At 39.4% G+C, this 19,709-nt stretch overlaps 1 protein-coding gene and 1 long non-coding RNA gene across 2 annotated transcripts in view; one reads left to right on the top strand and one right to left on the bottom strand.

Annotated features, from left to right (window-relative positions):
• grik5 (glutamate receptor, ionotropic, kainate 5) overlaps positions 1-19,709 on the top strand; it is a 135,764-nt gene that overhangs the window by 49,314 nt on the left and 66,741 nt on the right. The gene's annotated exons all lie outside the window — the stretch shown is intronic.
• Positions 6,326-6,534, bottom strand: LOC106961279 (uncharacterized). The gene is made up of 2 exons (XR_001427737.1): positions 6,499-6,534; positions 6,326-6,416 (listed from the first exon to the last, which is right to left on the bottom strand). It is a non-coding gene; the product is annotated as an uncharacterized LOC106961279 (long non-coding RNA).

Consider the following 19,709-nt stretch of genomic DNA (forward strand, 5'->3'; position numbering starts at 1 on the left):
CAGCCATTTTGCCTTCCTTCATTGCATTCTGCTCAGTTGCTTTCCTCCTATTCTTCTGTTTTACTCTCCACCTCAACACATTTTTCATCCCCTATCTCATCCTTTTCTGCTTACCATTGTACTTATCAATCCTTTCTCATTCTCCTCTTTTCCCCTCATCCTGTTGCCACGCTTTTCGTTTTGTCTCCTCAACCCTTCTTCTTCCGCTCATCCACCTTCTCTTTGCCGGTTCCTTTGTTTTTACCCCTCTCATTACTTCCTGTGTTTCCCCTCTTGCTCTTATCCTTCCCCACCAGGAAGCTGTAGCATCCCTGTTTACTCCCCTGGCTGTGCACTGGGAGCCGGGTCTGCTGGCCTCTGGCCTGTTCTGGCGCTTTCCCCTGCTCCTAATCAGCCCCGCTGCACAATTCACACATGTTAGAAAATTTGTTATTGAGCACACGTTCACCCACATACAGTACACACTAGCAGTTTTGTTTTGTGTCGGACTTGGAGGGTGTTAAGCCCACCTCTGCAAACTGGCACCCACAGGTTTGTTAACGCTTGCCCACTTTCACACATGCTCAATTTGTGGCAGGGCATTAATACTCTCGCTCTCTCACACACACACACACACACTTGCACACACACACTTTCCAGCTTCTGGCAGCAAGTTTGATCGCCTGGAAAATGAATACTAAGAGCAGGGCAAAATGGCTGGCAGGGATCACCTTGGCTGTGTGCAGTGTGCTGCCTGCTCTATGCTGGATTAAAACCGGACCACCTCTGTATCCATCTTGCCGCTCAGAAATTTCTGGATGCCAGAGCTTGGGAAGGAGACCCAAAATGATTGGTGGCTTTTGTTATTTGATCTGTGTGTGTGAAGAAGAGAGTGTTTTTCCTGCGATCTGGCTGCAGCTTTCCCTCTGAACTCTGTCGCTCTACTCTTCATCATCTCCGGAGGAAATACACCCGGCTATTCTGTGCAGAGATTTCTAAAGTGTAGCTAAAGACATTCAGATACAAACTTAGAATAGGTCACTCCTCCAAATTGTTGAATTCAGTTGTTTCACTCACTTCTATGGCCAGAGAGTTATAAAATTTAATCACCTAGGCATTCAAACTACTTCTTCAAACATTGGCAAAGGCCTGGTCCCTTGATGAGCTCAATAAATTGCAGCGTAGTACCTTGATGCCATGAAGAAGTCTGGACATAAAATTTCCTAATTACTCAATATTCAGCAGTCAATAGTTGAATACTGTGGTTTTACGACACAGTGAAAGGAATTTGGAAGTACAACAGCTTAGTAAACCACATATGATGACACAGTGAGGTTAAAGTGCTGAGGCAAAGTCCATAATTATACACCAATCTTTCTATGGCTTTTAGATTTGCTCAATAACAGCTTCATTGAATGTGTTTCTATGAAAGATCTACCTTATACCACCAAGTTCAATGAAAAGTTTGACGCAGCACTTATCTACTCTCTATGTAAGTGCTATACTTATCGATACCCTAGAGCAGTGAAGTCATGTTCTCTGACTATCTGACGATTCGTTTATCAAGTTGGGCTGTGACATTTGCCTCGAGAAAGGCCCTTTCCTGACTGTATCATGTTTAAGGTTTGGTGTCGGAGGGGGAATCTGGTTCGAATTTGGTTTTCACCTCATTGAGCTGAAATGCTGCAGAATACCAAGGAACTTTGGACAGTTTCCTTCTTTTAACCCTTTTGGGAGAATAGTTTGAGGATGACATTTCCAGGGAAGAGGACAGATGCAAAATAACTTCACTGTCTTACCGAAACCTTTGGGAAGCATAAGAGTGGCGACCAAGGTTCAAGATTTCTTGTCCAGAATCTGAGTCTGAGAAAAATGCTTCTGGTCAAATATTAGCACTCCTGATTCTTGTGGAAAGCCTTTCCAGAGTTATTCGATCCTCTGGTTTGAAGATTGAAAGCTGTTACATTTGCAAAGGTTTGCTCAACATAATAAACACTGCGGATTAAGAAAGGCATGTCACAGAATATCCTATGAGTGACACAGTGCAACATATTATAAATTTACACACTGTAATAGTTTAATCTACAGGCGTAAAACCTTGTAATCACTCTCAAGCAAAAACATTTTGATTCCCCTACAGCAAGAATTCAAAGGACGAGAAGTAAGTGAGAGCTGCTTGCTGGAAGGTCTTGTCAAAGAAAAAGTAAAGCTTTTCAATATGGATATATCCTCCCTTAAAGGATTTTATTTGTGAGCTACGTTCTTTATTTTAAAAATACATACTCATTGTTATTCTGTTTATGAAATAATCTGCTTTTGCATCTGTACCCTTAAACTATTTATCGTGAAACGCTCAGCAAGCTGAGTTATTGCACCTCATTGGTCAAAACTGGTACGATGCACTTGCTTAGTTTTTGCTGGAGGCAAAACTTGCAACATAGCAGAGATCTTGCAGATGTGATGTGGCTAAGATAGGATGGGTGTTGGGGCAGGAGAAGTGTCTTATGAAAAAGTGTTTTTGGTGTGTTTATGGGTTGTTAAAATTCTCAGAGCTTTCAGAAGAGAAAAACACTCAATTGAGCAACTTTTTAAAATGCATCACTCTTAACTGCAGTGATTGAATGGCATTGCAGACACCTTAGTTGTTGTTGTTTTTAACATGCCGATATCTTCTGCACCTGTTGAACACTGTTTTTGTGTTTTGTGTGATCCATAAACATCTGAAAATTTTCATGCTACATTCTTCACTGGTAATCACTTAAACACCTTGACAAGCTGTTGAACTATGCTTCCTTTCCATTCATCAGAAAGAATGTGTGCAATTTCTGCCACTCAGGAGGCCAAAACGATTATCTTTTTTTTTTCCAAGACTTGAAAGGAAAGAAAAATACTTATACTTGTGGAGTTGTTCAGAAATCTAACGTACAAACAACTTTTGTCAAATAAAATTTGCTGAAAACATCCCTTTGTTGATTCATACCAAGATTTGAGACTTTGATATATTTCCGATGTAGAAACAAGCTACATAAATGGTTCCTTGACATATTTATTGTCCGTGCTCCAGTTATTCTTAGATAGGTCCAAGAACATTCAATATTTCTTTTCAGTATTTGTACTTTCAGTTATATAAGTAATGACAGAAACTGAAGGTTTTCCAAATTGAAGGTGGAGTGTCTAGCAACATGTAAACTGAGTGTTAAGTGTTAAACTGAGCTGTGTTTAGTCTGAGGTTTTCTCATATGTTTGTGTAATTATTGAAAACTGGCACTCCCACAAGTGTTTGTCTCCTGGCATTTTTGTTGTGTGTGTGTGTGTGTGTGTGTGTGTAACAGGAGAAGAGCATGGTGACTTGGATGTGTTTCTATATTCTAATGAGTCGTTTCATGTGTGAGACGTCCTCGTAACACAGTCTAAAAGTTTTTGTGTTTGTGAGCGAGTTGTGTTATCAATGCCGACCAGATGACACCAGCTCTTAATGGAGAGTTAGCTTAGTTTACCATGAAGATGAAGGTTGCTGTGCCAGCTTTTTCTTTTTCTTTTTATTGTTTCTTTCTTTGCCTACTTTCTCTTCCTGCATGTTTGTGTCAATGAGTGTGTATTTAGGGTATTTATTCGTGTGCGGTCTTTGATGTCAGCTGGTCGTTTCAACTGTTTGCAGTGTTAGATAATCACAAAACACAATCACTCTGATCTATTCCTGAACCTCTGCCATTATATATAGCACGCTTCTCATCCACCCACAAACTCTCTCCATTTGTCTCTCTCATACACAAACACTCGTGCACACTCCACTTTCCATCTCTCCTCTGCTCTGACACTCCTGTCCTGCATCTCGTACTCCCACACTCACTATATTTCTGCGTATTATGGTATTACGCTTCTCTTTGCTTTCTCTTCCTCTGTTCTCTCACCTGCATCTCCTGAAGCCCAACTCACCCCATTACAAACACTTCCCTCTGTCCAACCTTTTCCCCTTCCCCTGTCACCCTCCAACATGCCTTCTTTGCCTTCAATCACATATGAGCGTGCGGACGGAGGGGGAGTATTGATCGCACATTTGGCAGACCGGCACAGCAATGGATGACCCTGAATGTACAAGTGGTTGGGAAGCAGGGGGATGGGGAACAGACGGACAGGTTGGCTAGTTTAAGCAGCGTCCTACCAATAACTCACCTGTCAATGTGGAGAACCACCAGGGAGGGGGAGTGAAAACTGCTGCGGCAAGCGGCGGCAACATGAGAGGTTGCGTTTGACAACTATTTAGCCAAACATTGTGCGTTTTTTATTTTTATTTTATGCCATTCTTCCTCTTAGGTGAACAGTTTTGGAACTCAATCTTTCAATTCGGAATAAAATGGTTATGATTTTTAATGGCTCCCTCTATATCATTTTAGGTGATTGGTTTGACTTTTCATTTGGCTATTTATTTATCTGTGTAAAAGGAAGTGAGACTTTATTTTTGTAATTTTGTTTTCTCTGCTGAGCCTGCTGTGTTAATTGGAGGTCAAGTGAAGACACATAAAACGTTTATTAATGGAAGTATTTTGCTCTGTTCTAGTAGAAATGACCTGCTGTAAGTACTGGTGTCAGAAGTTTCATTTGATGAAGATTTGGATATGCATGTTTTTGTGCCTGAATTTTTTATTTTGCATCAGTGTTACTTATTTTTCCTTATTTGCTAAATTTGCATTTATTTATATTTTTATCTCTGTTTGCATTGTTTGCGCTTTAAATTAGTAATTCAGTAATTAAGTAGTTATTTTATGAAATATTTTTTTTTCTTTTTGTAAAATGTCTTTGTCAGTTACTTTTTGCCTCTGCTTGAGTAAAAATATTTTGAAGTGAAGCTCCTTGTACATGAGTAAAAGTTTGGTTTTTCTGCCCACGTGTCAGTTTTTGTAAAAGTTTTTTGGTTTTCCATTTGCCCTCTGCTCTCATCTGCAATTCAAAATAAAGCTCCTGAACAAATTATTAATAACTAAAAGTATTAATTTTTACTTAACATTCCATGTTGTAACTTAGGTCACTGTATTGGCAGTATTGGCAACTCTCAGAAGCATAGCTGCTTAAAAACACAGATATAATCATAGAATCGTAAAACTAACCAGGTAACAAAAGGAGTGTAAAGTGAAAATTCTCACCAAGTCATGATAAAAAGTGCAAACATCGGTACATTTGATATGCATGTGATGCGAAGGGCTTTGCTTAGTTGGCAAAACCAGAAAAGTCTTTGAAAAAAATCTCCACCTAATAGTTTGAGCAGTCTTATTTGCGTCAGGCTTTGCTTCGCTGTCCGATTTTGGTTTTGAATTTACTCTTTCACTTTTCTTTTAAATTGACTTCTGAGATTTTTCTTGTGAGAATTCAGATTTTGAAGACTTTAAACCAGCCAAAGCAAATTTCCTTCGAAGTATAACAGCCAAAAGTTACACAACTTCCCATGTAGTATTCCTTCAACCAGGGGGAATCGTTGCTGACGATTTTCTTATAGTCGAAAGGACAGCAAACATATTGAGAGTTTTTGCCTGAAGCAGTTCAGTAAGCGTCTATTTTAAAAAACACACGTTGACGCAGCAGATGAACTGAGACAACTACCTGTGAAGCTTGATGAAAAGAGCCTGAAGCACAATTTAAGTGTTATGATTTCCCAAATAACACATTTCAAAGCTGATTAAAACAATTCACAGTATTCTCCCCACTTTTAGACTAATAGTTACAGAAACATGTTGTGTGTTACTGCAGACTGTAATTGTCAAAACCTTTCCGTCGTAATGCTGGGTGCACCGTGATGGATGCAGAAATAATCAGACCCTTTTTTAGATGCACCTCGCCAGGATCAGGTCGACACCATTTTTTTTCAGTAATAAGTGCCTCGTTTCTTATAGTGGAAGAGATTCAACAAGTTATTGGAAATGTTTCTTTGAGATTTAAGTTCCTATTGATCATAGTGTTGCTTCATTGATGCAGATTTCTTGGCTGCACAGACGAAACAAATCTCCTGTTTCACCCCAGTGAGCTCAACAGGATGGAGGTGAAGTCATTCACTTCATTCCGGATAAGAGTTTGAATCAATAATTGAAGTACTTGTCAATTAACTGAAATATTACACTTTCTGTACCCTGACAGATGGTTGTGTATGAGATTGTTAGTAGATCAACAGTTTGAGACATTTGAAGTTACTTTAACAAACTTTTTTTTTTCTTTTTACTTTCTGTTGCTCAATTTGAAGTTGGGCGACCGGCGATTAGCACGCCAACTTGCTAAATGCATTTAGTTGCTGCCATGTGTGTCATGTTGGGTTCCAGTTTACGCACCCACATGCACGAACACAATCAGGAGACGCGTGTGCAAAAACAATAATGAAGTTTATTGAAAAGGGGAAAGGGTTGGGGAAAAAACACGGAGCAGGAATCTGGACGGGATAATCAGTACAGCCACTGTCAACGAGAGTAAGCGGTTAGCATCAGCGAATCCAGAGAGGTGGATGAATATTTGTACTGAGGGGGGAAGACGGCTTACTTAGGAGCAGACAGGAGTTCTCTTGGAAGCAGAGAACCCAGGGGTGGCGTGGAGAGGCAACGAACCGTTGGAGGGCGGACAGGTAGGTCAGGCTGAGTGGAGGAACGAGCTGGCGGCTGGTGGCGGCCCTGGAAAACGATCCACGGAACTCTTTTCTCAGAAAAACCCCGGAGGGATCCAGGTAAACCGAGGTAAACAAACACTCAGGCAAGGAAGTGTCAGCTCGCCGCTTCTTAAATATCCCCAGCCTCAGTTGGGTAATGCGCCACAGGTGTGTCCCTGGGTTCGACCACATGCTTCTCCAGGGGCTCTGCTCCTAGGCGGCATCTGGTGGAGGAAGTGGGAAGCAGCAGGCTTCCAAAAATAACAAAACAAACCACCGATCCTGACAATGTGATTGCCTGGGCTGCTGTTTGTGCTCACAAATATTTCATTATATGATTCTAAAAAGCTGTTTAACATCAATTAATAGCAAAAACATAACATTGCTAACTGTGAAATATCTGCACTCGGTCATCACAAAGATGTTTGCACCGTTGCATCTCTGGTCTCAAGTCAAAAGCTGATGAATAAGTACAGAAGCTGCGGGGACCGTTCTTTCCTGCCGGGTTTTGTTTTGCATTTATCTCAGACAGGCAGGATATCATAAAAGCTATTTTGAAAACCACAAAACAAATTTATTTGTTCCATATTCTCTGCTGCACTCCTGGGAAAAAAAAAAGCCACTGCAGCACAGAGAGCAGTATGAGCACAGATTGAGACATGCACTGCAGTTAAAATGCTAATATAGGCAATTCAATTAAAAGTACCTCATTTCCTTTGGCCATAACGCTGTTTTGTTGAGTTGTGTGTCCACTCGTATGGATTATTATGAGAAACAGAGAGTGGGTTTATTTCTCTGGGGCAGAATCTGAACATACTTGCAATGGTAGCAGAGTTGAATGCAGCCTCTGACAGCAGAAGAACATCTTCCTACATGAGGCTGATCTGGAGAGAACCGGTGACATTTGTGTCCAGGCTGTGCACCATTAGAAGTACAGCTCTGTGTGTAAATAAACCCCAAGAGTGGCTCGTATGCTGCTTGCCAACACCTGCAGTGATCACATTATCCCTGCCCAAACCGGTGCGCTGTATCATTAGAATCAAAACCGCACGTGCGTATTACCTCCCTTCCCGCTGTGCAGCTGTTTGGCATTAACATTACATCACATTGTTTCTGCAACATGTCACACCACACATTATATCACTTTTGTCGTCAAAACTCCTTGTTCTAAATTATTCTCATTGAAGTTATACACGCAAACGGGGGGAAAACACAGACACTGGCGGTACTCTACAAATAGCAGTTCAGATAAATAAGCAATTGAATAAACACACATTTTGTCATGAATAATTAAGATAAACCTGACCTAGATTAGCTAACATGAATGAGTGATTCTAATTTGAGCTGCTAGTTGTAAGCCGTGTAAATAATGAATGTGGGTATTTGTAATTCTGTAGTAAGTCGTGGAACTTCTAAGGCTAATGTACCATGGGCTAACTAAATACATTATACATTTATTCACCAGTGCCTGGGACAAATTTACTGAACAATGGAGCAAACAAATGCTAATTCTGCATCAAACATGGTGCTGTTGCATAAATATTCACACAGACTTTTTCTTTTAGCATATGTTGTCACATATTAGCATAGAGCTGGCAGAGGGATAACCAGCAATTTAGCATGAAAAAGCCAAGCAGAATGCAGTGCAGCAGTGTTTGACCAGTGAAAGGCAACCTGAATTACTCAATTAACCTTGTGAAGGTTGCATTATGGCCACAGAAACATGTGCCCATACAAAAGCACAACATGCCCTTACAAATATCCACTGTGACTCTTTGTGTTATTATAATTACTGTCTCTGCTGCTGTAATCCAGTCTTTCTGCTAAGCTAAATTGGGTTGTTGAGGTGGACTGGACAGGCATCATTTTTTCCTGCCTAGGAGGAACATTAAATATTGACCTGGAGTTGAAATCAAAGCCCTGAAAGCCATTCAGAATCTGTGAGAAACTTTTTGATCATCTGGTGTTTTATTACGTTCTGCAATGCTGGACTCTAAAGCTCACCCAACTGTGCAAAGAATCCTTTTGTATGATGGTATAAAAATTATATTAAAATGTAAGTTCACTTTGCTTAAAATATGCTGGATGTGTCTACCTAAAGGCATATACTGCCACGTAAAATAATTTGTGTTACCCTAAACCAGTGGTTCTTAACCTTTTTTGAGGTACCGAACCCACCAGTTTCATATGCACATTCACTGAACCCTTCTGTAGTGATAAATAAAATTTGATTTTTTTCCCCCCAAATTCAAGACATAGGGGTGACCCAACTAGAGTCTAGTTGGTGACTCAACTAGAATCTAGTTGGGTCATCCCATGATCACTAAGTCTAATTAAAAGGTAGAGTCTCTGAGAATAGTTCTTCAAAATACAGTCAGTGTTTTCAGCAAAGTTGAGCTGACTGTCCAGGAACAACCCAAGTTATTTAAAATTAGCCACAGTTTCAACAGGTTGGCCATCGAGAGAAACTGGAATCACTTCAAGGTCTTGTTTAGATCATTTAATTAGCTCTACATTCTTAAGAGAATGAAATAATAATAAATAAGACTTTGTGGTATTCTGATTTAGTAATGTAATTATATTAGTTGTGTTACCACCCCCACGCCACTAGAGGCAGTACCAACCCCGAAAAGATGCGACTAAGGAGCAGATTTAGAAGCACACCGAAAGCTACAAAATTTGGTAAAAATGGTGAGCTTTGTTTAAGTAATTAAAGATACAAGTTCAAATCCATGCTGAGAGTGGAGCTCCTTCAATCAGTGCTCCTCCTCAGCTCTGATTGGCTCAGCAATGTAACGTGATCCTCTGCAGCAAGTGATGGCAAAGCGGGGCGCCATCATGACTTTACACAGTGTGTCTTTACCTCCGCGGCAGAGGCTCCGCCGAACCCCTGAGACCGACTCATCGAACCCCTGGGATTCGATCGAACCCAAGTTAAGAACCACTGCACTAAACCAATACATCCAGCCACCTCTCTTCAGATAAGTGTAAACCTTTGTGCTAAACTCAAGTCGTTTGCAGCACCTAGCAGATTTCCCTCCATATTGTACTAAATTTACATCCAATAATATTTTCATCAATTTTGAACAGCTTCCATGCTGAAAAACAAACCTGCAGCATAGTGCTGCCACCACCATGCATCACTATAATGAATGCATGGTGTTCAGAGTGATGTGTAGTGTCACATGGTAATTTGATTGTAGCCCAGAAAGTTAAGGTTTGCTCTCATCTGACCAGAGCACTGTTTTGCCTGCGCTTGCTGTCTTTTACAAGCAACATACTGCTGTAAGCATGACTGTTATGATTTTCTTCATTCCACTTTGTCATAAAGGGAATGTTTTTATCGTGGTTGTTAGTATGACAACAGATTCTCAGAACCTCTTCACTGCTTCCCTAATCACTGCTGTCTTTGTCCAAATGTGCAATTCTCAGTTTTGGTGGACAGTCGTCTCTTGGAGGGTTTGCAATCTGTGTGTGCTTTGGTCTTTGTTATGCTTGTTCACTAATTTTCTCTAATGAACTTCTGAGGCTATTTAGAGAAAATTACATTGAAAACCATGTATAATTTTTCTTTTACTTACACACTACTTTGTGTTGGTAGTTGTAATTTTATAAAAAATAAAAAGCTCAAGAGGTTCAAATATTTTAGTAAGGGATAATATTAAAAAAACAAAAACAAAATCAATCTTGCCCCAATAGTTGGTAAAATTATTTTAATTCAAAACTTTGTTAAGCAACATATGGCACATTGCATTTCCTAATTGTTAATTTAGCAAAAGCTAAACAATATGCAGAGCTAGTGTGAACAATTAAGTGCAGCCCGTGATTGATTAGATTTTAGAATCAGCTCTGGCAGCAATAACTCGAGGTAATCATCTTCTGTTTTAACCCAATCACTCTTCCAGATCATTGTGAAAGCCTTCTGGCCAACCTTTTTGTTACAGCACTGCTTCAGTTCATTAAAGATTAAAAGGCATTTGTTTGTGTGGAGCAACTTTAGCTGACAGGCCTGTTGCAACACTGTAAATAATGATGTTGAAAACATGCAATATCAACGTTCTGCTTGGAAGATATTGCAGTGATACTTTCTTCCTTTCCTGATTATTCCTAAATTGTTTTGAATGAAATGTTGATGCAAGAAGAGATAGCAGAAGAGTCACAAAATTAAGATGAAAACACACAATACAGTGATGTCTTCCATTCTCTTTAAATTGAAATTTTAAAATGTTAAGTTGAACAAGGTCAACTATATGACATTAGTTTCTACTACAGCAAGAGAAACACCATGACGGTATACTTAAAAAAAAAAAAAAAAATTCTCCCGTGTCACATGATTGCAGGGTGCAGTGGCGGTTGGCAAAATTGCCTCAGTGCATGAAGATCTACATCAAGTTGAAGTCGGTTTTTCCTTGTGCAGAATTCTGGAGGTTTTGTCAAAGCGTCTGTTCAGGGTTGAATCCTGATTTCCCTGATGGCTTGCAGGATAGGTTCCCGCCTCACTTCGACCCTAAACAGGTTAGAACGTTTGGAAGATGGATGGATCGATTGAATTTCGATTTTGAGCAAAGCAAGGTACGTTTAGGTTAAGGTACATCTATTTGGGAGTAGATCTTGGTGCTCTGGTGTTAGCATGAAAGTTTCTGACTGTCTCACTTTTCTGCACTTTTGTTCTTTTTGTGTGTATATCCCTGTCGCATGTGAATGGTGTATGAACATAATGCTTCAATAAGTGTTATACTTGAGTAATTTAGAGACATAATAAATACCACACATCTTCCCCACTGTTATGGATTTTATGAAATTTCTCCTCAAATGTCAAGGCAAAGAACAGAAAATTAGTTGGGCAGAACTTACTGGTAAAAATATAATGAGGATATTGGTTGTGATAAACTTGCATATTTCCAGCCTATTTTTTATTTATTTTTTTGCCAACTTTATGCACAACACTTTCTGTGACCCGTAAACATCTTGGGTGTTGTAATCCGAGTCAGGTATTCACAGCTTTTGCAGTTACACTCCATCCAATCCCCTGATTGTCCTGTTAGCATGCAAAGGATGAACCTTTGACACTTGGCATATATCAGCAAACAATTAGTGCATTCCAAACAGTCCTTGATAATATGAATATTGTGTACGCTGACATTGCAATGGCAGTGTAAGGCATTTTAAAAAAATGATGTGCTGTTGGATTTAATGATGCAGCAATTACTGATGGTCTGTGCAAAACTCAACTTTTTAGGTCTTTTTTGACACCTGTTTAACTTTAATCCTTCATATTGAGCTTGATGAACTCTTTAAAATGCCTCCTTTGCTTCTTTGATACCAACTTGATTTTTGATATGAGCCCAATATCTTCATCTTGGTTTGTGTTTTATGAGGCAGGTTAGAGAAAAACGAGTTTTTCCTGGTTTTATGATGAAGGAACCGTTTTGTGAATGAGACTATAGTTACTCTAAATGATGATATGCTGGGCAGATGCTCTGTCTGCGTAGCAGGATTGATGAAGATTTACTCAAATGCTTGAAGTGTCTCATACAGGGAGGGACTCTGATGTACTTTCTGATCAGTTCAGCTAATAATTAATTAACAGACCACCTGTTGTGTGTAAAGCATCTGACTTTCTTCCCTAGATCATCAGACCATTATTGAGAATGGAAAAAAGAAAAAAACAAACTAAAACTAAAGTAGCAGACTGGTGAGTATATACCCTTCATCCAAAAACATGTGCAGCAGACAAAACAGGGTTTTATGGAACAAACAATAGCAAGCAAACAGCTTGGAAATTGCAATCAAATTTAATAAAGGGGATTCGCTCATTTGTGTTTTCTCCTCGATCTTTAACCTCATCTAGAAATCATATGCAGACTTTTTCCACTGGAGTTTAACTCCTCACATTTGGGAACTTGGCTTTTTTTTTACTGTTTAGCTTTTTTGCATGACAGTGACAGCAATGGGCTGTCAGGCCACAAACTAGTAGATGACACATTTCTTGTTACAGTCATTGAGTTTTATTAAATATATTCTATGCCCTGTTTGAAAAAAGCAGTTTATTGTTTTGATGCATACAGTGATCGTTCAAGAAAATACACTTAATCTCTCGGGAAACTTTGCAGCAATCAAGGTCCTCACTTTCCTCTTTTATCCCATCCGACATCCTTATAGGTTTGTTCACTCAGCCTGAAAAGTACAGAGCAGAAGAAGATCCTCCGGGCATTTGAAAACAATTTGGAAGCAGTCCTGTTGGAAATGGGCTTAACACAGATGGATACACATATAAAAGCATTTTATGCAAAGAAAGACAAGTTTTGGAAAAAGCCCAGACACTGCCACTTTTTAACTATTTTTACTGGATCTCGACGCCTCTCCGCTCCCATCCCTTCCCTCTGGAGTCAGTTCTTAGATCACTTATGAAGTGATGTTTCCTATTGAGTGGAGAAGATCAGTTTCAGGCTCGAATCATCCAAACCAGAACATCTTGAGAAGTAATGTCACGTATGCAGGCTAAGTGTTAAATACTTTCAGAGGGAGTAAAATTCTGATGAATATCAACCATTAGCCTCTAGTTAGACCAGGGAATCTAAACACGTAATTAAATGACTAATCTGATCTGATTAATATTTATTACAGCTACTTGAACAGCTCAGTACGGCTAATATCAATAAGAATTGCACACACCGTCTTCAGGCAATTTGCATAACATAAATACCCGTAAATTAAACTTCCAATTTGAATACAGTTGCAGCAAAATTGGGAACTTCTGGTTTTCAGTCGCCTTAGGAAGGATTTTGAGGATTACACCTACAAATGTACGTGTATTTATAGGTTTAGAGGCTTGTAAAGTCAGATTTAAGAAGCAGTGTAGAATCTAATATCTTACATAACCCTGTGCTTCAAAGCCGGCATGTGTGCTTGGTTTTGAATGAAGACGTACAAAAGACAAAACAAAGGGAGTGACATCAACCAAGGTCACAAGCTCAGTTCATTGCCATGTTTTTCTCCAACATAAGACCAAATGGAAAAAAGATCCCTTGGGGCTTTATTGTTTTATACTGTCACTTCTGTGACCTTTTATAAATTGATGGTTCTGTTCTTTTTCTTCTTTAATGAAATTGCCCTTAAAAATGTGCTCCGTTATTTAATCTAATACAGCCACCAGGCAGCCACTCACAATTTTTCCTCTTTTATCTGTAACCACGGCTGTGCATGTGCACAATATAAGAAGCTAATTTTTTGCATTACTGCAAAGTATTTATTTATTTATTCTTCCTATTTCCGGATACCATATTTGGTTATAAGGTTATGCTGAAACAATAAGAACATGAAGGCCAAGTCCACTAATACCTACAAATACTCAGACTTTGGGTTGCCTGTGAGTCAACACAGATCGGCGGCTTCTAGACTTGCATGGCATTATTCATGGCTTACATTCACCATCTGGCAGCGGCAACAAAGAACGGCTCTCAGCTATTTTAGCAACAGACTCAAAACTAAGAACGTATTTTTCATGTCTTTATCCCAAGGCAGCCTTTCAAACAGGGAAGTGTGTAGTAAGATGAGGCAAGATTATCACATTTAGGGTTCTTAGTCTGTAAAAAAAATACGGAGTTTGATTTGGGTGTATTCCACATCTGGATAAGTCTGGGGAATATTTGTGTTTCCAGGTTTAATTGTCTGTCCAATATTCATCCATCTTCCATAGGAGGCAGTCAGTAGAGAACCCTGCACATTTGCCATTAAAAAACCCAATTATATTCTGTAGGAACTATCTGGTGTTTAATTAAAATGTTTAGGAGGTTATTAAGAAAGTATATTGGGGAGGAAAAAGTTTTGATTGAGGTAGGAAGTTTAAATGTTTATTTTATTTTTCAAATGGCTCTAAATATTGTGTCGTTGCAATCGCTGATTTACTTTTTTTCCCCCAGCGATTACTCCAGTGTTACAGATGGACCTTTTCTTGGAGGATACCATGACTGTGCCTAACTATCCATCTGAAATTCTGCAGTAATGATAAAACTCACTTTTTTTTCCCACAGATGATTCAAGCCCAGTTCTTTTATTACAAATTCTGGCACCATTTCTCTTTTCCTCCATGGAAAGAAAATCTCTCCTGCTTTCTTTCTAATATGTATTTAATCAAAGACTCAGTAGTAATAGTCTAAAGACATGATGAAAGATATTGATTTTTAACAGGATTTCCAACCAGCCCTGGAATTCTGCATGTAATATTCATCTCTGTAAGGAAGCACATCCATTCTTTTTCTGAATTAGAACATTGGTTTGCCCTACTTTTTTTTTTATTTTTTTTTTTTTACTAAAATGTTATTTTGCGTTGATGCAAGTGAATTCTTTGCAGTTGTTGAGGCGAGTCAGAAGAGTGCAAGTCGGAGAGAATCTGTCTCTCGCCCGGAGCAGCTGAAAACAAACCAGATTTGAGCATGATGCTTTCTGCGGAGCAAATTAGTACAGATGAAAACACAAACCAGAAGCCCCACATGTAAGCTAAAGAGACAAAAATGCTGAAGACGCTCACTTGCTCCGTTTTTCCCTGCATTTCTTTCTTCTTTATTTTTTCTCTTCTACCGACCCCATGTTAACAAAAAAGAAGCACAACTGCATGAACTGATCCCAAATTAGAGGGAGGAGAAGAAAAATGCATTGGGACAGGTGCATGTTGGTGAATTTGAATATCATTGAAAACTTAGTCACTCATGCAGATACTAACACATTTCAAATGTTTATTTCTTCTCATTTTAATTACTATAGCTGACTGCAAATGAAACCCAGAATATTTTAGGGAGGTTGAAGATTTTTTCAATGGGAAAAATTGCATTCACACATTTTAAAAGTATTCTTAAACATGCTCCACAGAATTGAAAAGAGTTTGCCCTCCATACTCACGTGGAGAGCAAAAAAGCATCTTTTGTGAAAATGCTCAGTAGTTAGCCCAACCTCTAACCTGACCTACGACCCCAAACATGTCACGCACACCATACAAAACTGCTCTGTTGCTCACTTTTGTTGTTTTCTCGTTGTGAATGCCGCTAAGCTTGTTTGGAGGCTTTGTGCGCGTGTCCCATGCTCCATGTTTTGCGCCACTTGCAGATCCGAGAGACTAAAAACAGCTGCTGTGACTTTGGACTTGATAAACACAGTAAACCAACAACAGCAGATGACACAACTCCTCAAATCATCACTGACTGTGGAAACTTCCCACTGGATCTCAAGTAACTTGGACTCTGTGCCTTTCCATTTTTCCTCCAGACTCCAGGTATTTGATTTCCTCATGAAATGCAGAATTTACTTTGATCTGACAAAAATGACTTTTGGACCTGAGCAACAGGCCAAACCTTTTAATCCTTGGTCCAGGAAATATGTTTCCATTGATCTATCTGGTTCAGCAGTGGCCTGACACAAATAGCGCAACAATTGTATTTAACATCCTGGACACGTCTGTGTTTGGTAGATCATCCCCAAACTCTAGCATTGCCCTATTTTATACTCAAGATAGCAGCATGTCAGTTGGTAGCCCATCATTTTTTTACTACTCTGTTTCCTTCCACTTAATTTTCCTTTAATATACTTGATAACAGCTCGTTCTGTAGGTTGTCAGTAGCTGCTTTGTGGTCTTTCTCACATTTTTTGTACTAAAAATTTTTTGTTGGTAATTAGAAAAAAAAATCATTACTCGTCATCCGTTTGAAATATATCAACAAAATCGAATTGAACAATTGAATTTCTGAAATAAATAACACTTGGTAACATTCTACTCAACTGAGATGGAGATCTGTTGCAATCATGCAGCGCACACACACTTTGAAATCAGGTGCAATGAGCAGCAGTTGATCCAGGCAACACTGCAAAAACACACACACTCTTTTTGTTTTGGTCTCTCATTAGAAGATAAAAAATAAACCACACAAATATGGGCAACAGCTGCTGCAGTGACACAGCTCCACTTCACACAAGCAGCGGGTTCTGACTTTCTGATCTCTCTTTTACCTGTTCCATCACCAGCTCCTCTCCGTCTCCCTCACACTCCTCCCTACTCCCACTTCTTCCTCCTCCTCTCATCTTTAACTCTGTTGCCACGGCAGCAAAACCTGACAATGAGAGAGAGAAAGAGAGAGAGGAAGGGGTGGAGAGACGCATAAAGAACAAATGCCATCTTAGTCATTTAATCCCCACCCGGTGTATACGTGTTTGTGTTTATGTGTGCATGAAGGCAAATATGTTGGAAATGTTTGTGTGAATCTCTGTTTATCTGCTTTCTGTGAGTGTGTGTGTGTATTTGCGTGTGAGTGTGGCGCGTGGGTGTCCAAGTGGGAGAGCTGTGTGGATGCGGTTCATCAGTTCATCACAGAACTGTTGTGGTGCAAAGGCAAACTCGCAGACCTTTGTCGGTCTCACCGCATGTCGCCGGGCTGCTTCCGTTTTCCATTTCATGTTCGCTGTAAATGGGTTCTCATTCGAAAAAACTAAATTCTCCAGGCAGCCGTACAAATGTTTGTGTGTCTGGGCTTTGAACGATCAAACAAACACAACTTCTGTCTGTGAAACGCTTCCCATAATTTAATGAAATTTCCTTTGCTGAATGGCGATAGAAGTGATGAAAATCCTGAGAGCAGATGCTAATGCGAGGAAACCCTGGTGACACTGCATCAGTTCGAGTTGAGCTGAATCAAAACTATGTGGCATGCAGATTTCTCTGTGGGCGTGCAGAAATCTCAAAGAAGACACAAAACAACTACTCGCACAGGAGAAAATACTTTAAGGAAGCAGAAAAAGCACAAAACAATCAGAATAAAACTCTGGAAAAGCGATTCAGTGAGACAGCCCCGCTTTTCGGTTGGCTGGCTCTGCATGAGCTTGTTAGGAGAAAGGAAAAGACTACAAAAGAGCAAAAAAACTGCTAAAAGTTACAGAAAATTTAAATCATAAGACATACATTGCATAAAAGTAGGCTATGTCAATGCTAATTTACATCTAAATTAGAACCACACATCATTTTAACTTTGCATTTGAACTTTAATACTTGCAATTTTAAGCCCAGTTTCATCCAGTAGTAGTTCTTTTAGGGTCTCAGGAGGATTCATCAATAAGTTTAATGTAGGTTACACCCTGACAAGTCATGAGTTTATGAATAGGAACCATAAACAGTGTAAAAACTGCCATGCACTCCACTAAAACCTAATTACAGTTTTATGGCTAATTAACCAAATGCTCTTGCTTAATTGCGGAGAACTTGGGGAGATCTCGCACATCCACGGTTAGAACACGAATGCTCCACAGAAACGTGCTCCCAACCCTAGAGAGAAAGCAAAACGGCTCGTAAAGATGTTGATCGAATCTGATGAGAAAATCATTATTTACAATAAAACTAATTCTGTACTAACATGGGCTGAAAGGCCACTGAGAGGAAGAAGTCATTGCTCCAAAAGAAACAAAAAAGCCCAGATTAAAGTTTAGTAGAGATTAAACCTTCATGAAACTAAAGCTGAAGTGTTTGTCTATGATGAGCATCATTGCATTTGCAAAAGGGAACAGTTTGCATGGTTGAGAACTCCTTCCTGCTGCAGGGATTGGTCGTCTTGACACAACAGATGATACGATGTCTTCTGACATCACTAAGTCAAATCATGGACACAAATAGGGTTTCCAGCTGGACCATGACCGTAATCATACCACCAAATGAGTTGCAAATTGTTTCAGTGTTCAGGAGTGGTTTTTCCTGAGCTGTGACTTTCTACAATGGTTTTGCCATTGTAGAAAGAGATGAAACTGAGTGGAAGAAAGGTGGCTTACAAACCGTATTCAGCTTTGCGAGAGAGGAGGAATAGGCCAAAATACCAGTAAACCATTGAGAGAAGCTTGTAGAACGATACGCATCACATGATGTTTGATTGAAATCCTTCAGCTTGCAAGGTTGTTCTACCAAATATTGAGAGAGAAGTATGTCAACTTCTTCATTTGAAGAACATAGATAAGCTGGGAAATAGAAATAATTTCAGTAATCCTAACTGGCTTAAAATAGGGGAAGTTTAGTCTTAATTAATGTCAGACGGAGAGAAAAAAAAAGTGTTGGTTTATGCAACGAGGTGGTTTCAGCTGTATTTTCCTCCAGTGCATATTTGGCATTTCTCCAGGTACTTTAGCTTCCTCTCCCAGGCCAGGGACAAGCATTTTCCTTTAACTGATTTCTCTAAATTGCCCTCAGGTGTATAAATAGTTGCCTCCTGTGTTTCTCTGCGCTGCCCTGTGATGGATTGGAGGTGACCTGTCCAGGGTTTCTGCTGCTTCTCACCCAATAACTATTATGATATCTTACACATTAATCTTTCTCTTTCTCATTTTCTTTCTCCATGCTTAACAGCATATAGTACATCCACTTACAGTCATCTCTATTATCTCTTTGAGTATTTTCATAAATTGATGTATAGATGGATATCAGTCCTCTATCTGCACCGAGTTTAAACCTCTATCTGTCTGCACTTGTTTTTTTTTTTTTTTTGTTCTTTTTGTTTTTTGGTTCTGGTTTTACCAAATAGCTGTAAATCATTAAAATGTGGAGTTTCACAGTTGCTCACAGTAACAAAGTCGTGGCTTTAAATATCAGGTATCGCTTTCCTTTTGTGGAGTTTACATGTTCCCTCTGGCGATAGGACGTTGATCATTTATGTTCCTATTAACTGAACTACTAGGCTTTTAACTAAAAGTTTTTAGTGTTAGACTTCGGACTCACAGACCTACAAGTGCAGGATTAATGGAGCTCATATGTGCTGGAGAATTATAGTTTGTGTGTTTGTTGCACCAACCAGCCCAGATGGTAACCAACCATCTGGATGAGGGATATTTATGTACTTGAAGGAAAATGTTTTATTTTTTTTTCCCTGGCATTCAGGTTTTGTTTCCTGAGGTCATTGCTGTTTTTTCTCAGACTAAAGAGTTCAAGTTATCCAAAAATATTTTCCCCAGACCTAATGGAGCTACAACACTGAACCATACAGAGGAGAGCTTTTGTGTTTGTTTCCCCTCCTGCATATCAGATGTTTCACCAAGACTTTGTCAACTTTTTAAGAAAAGACCGTCTCTCCTGGTTTGCACGCTTAGT

This window comes from Poecilia latipinna, unplaced genomic scaffold, assembly GCF_001443285.1.
Source record: "Poecilia latipinna isolate Pla-1442-1.1 unplaced genomic scaffold, P_latipinna-1.0 Scaffold1284, whole genome shotgun sequence".
Lineage (NCBI taxonomy): Eukaryota > Metazoa > Chordata > Actinopteri > Cyprinodontiformes > Poeciliidae > Poecilia > Poecilia latipinna.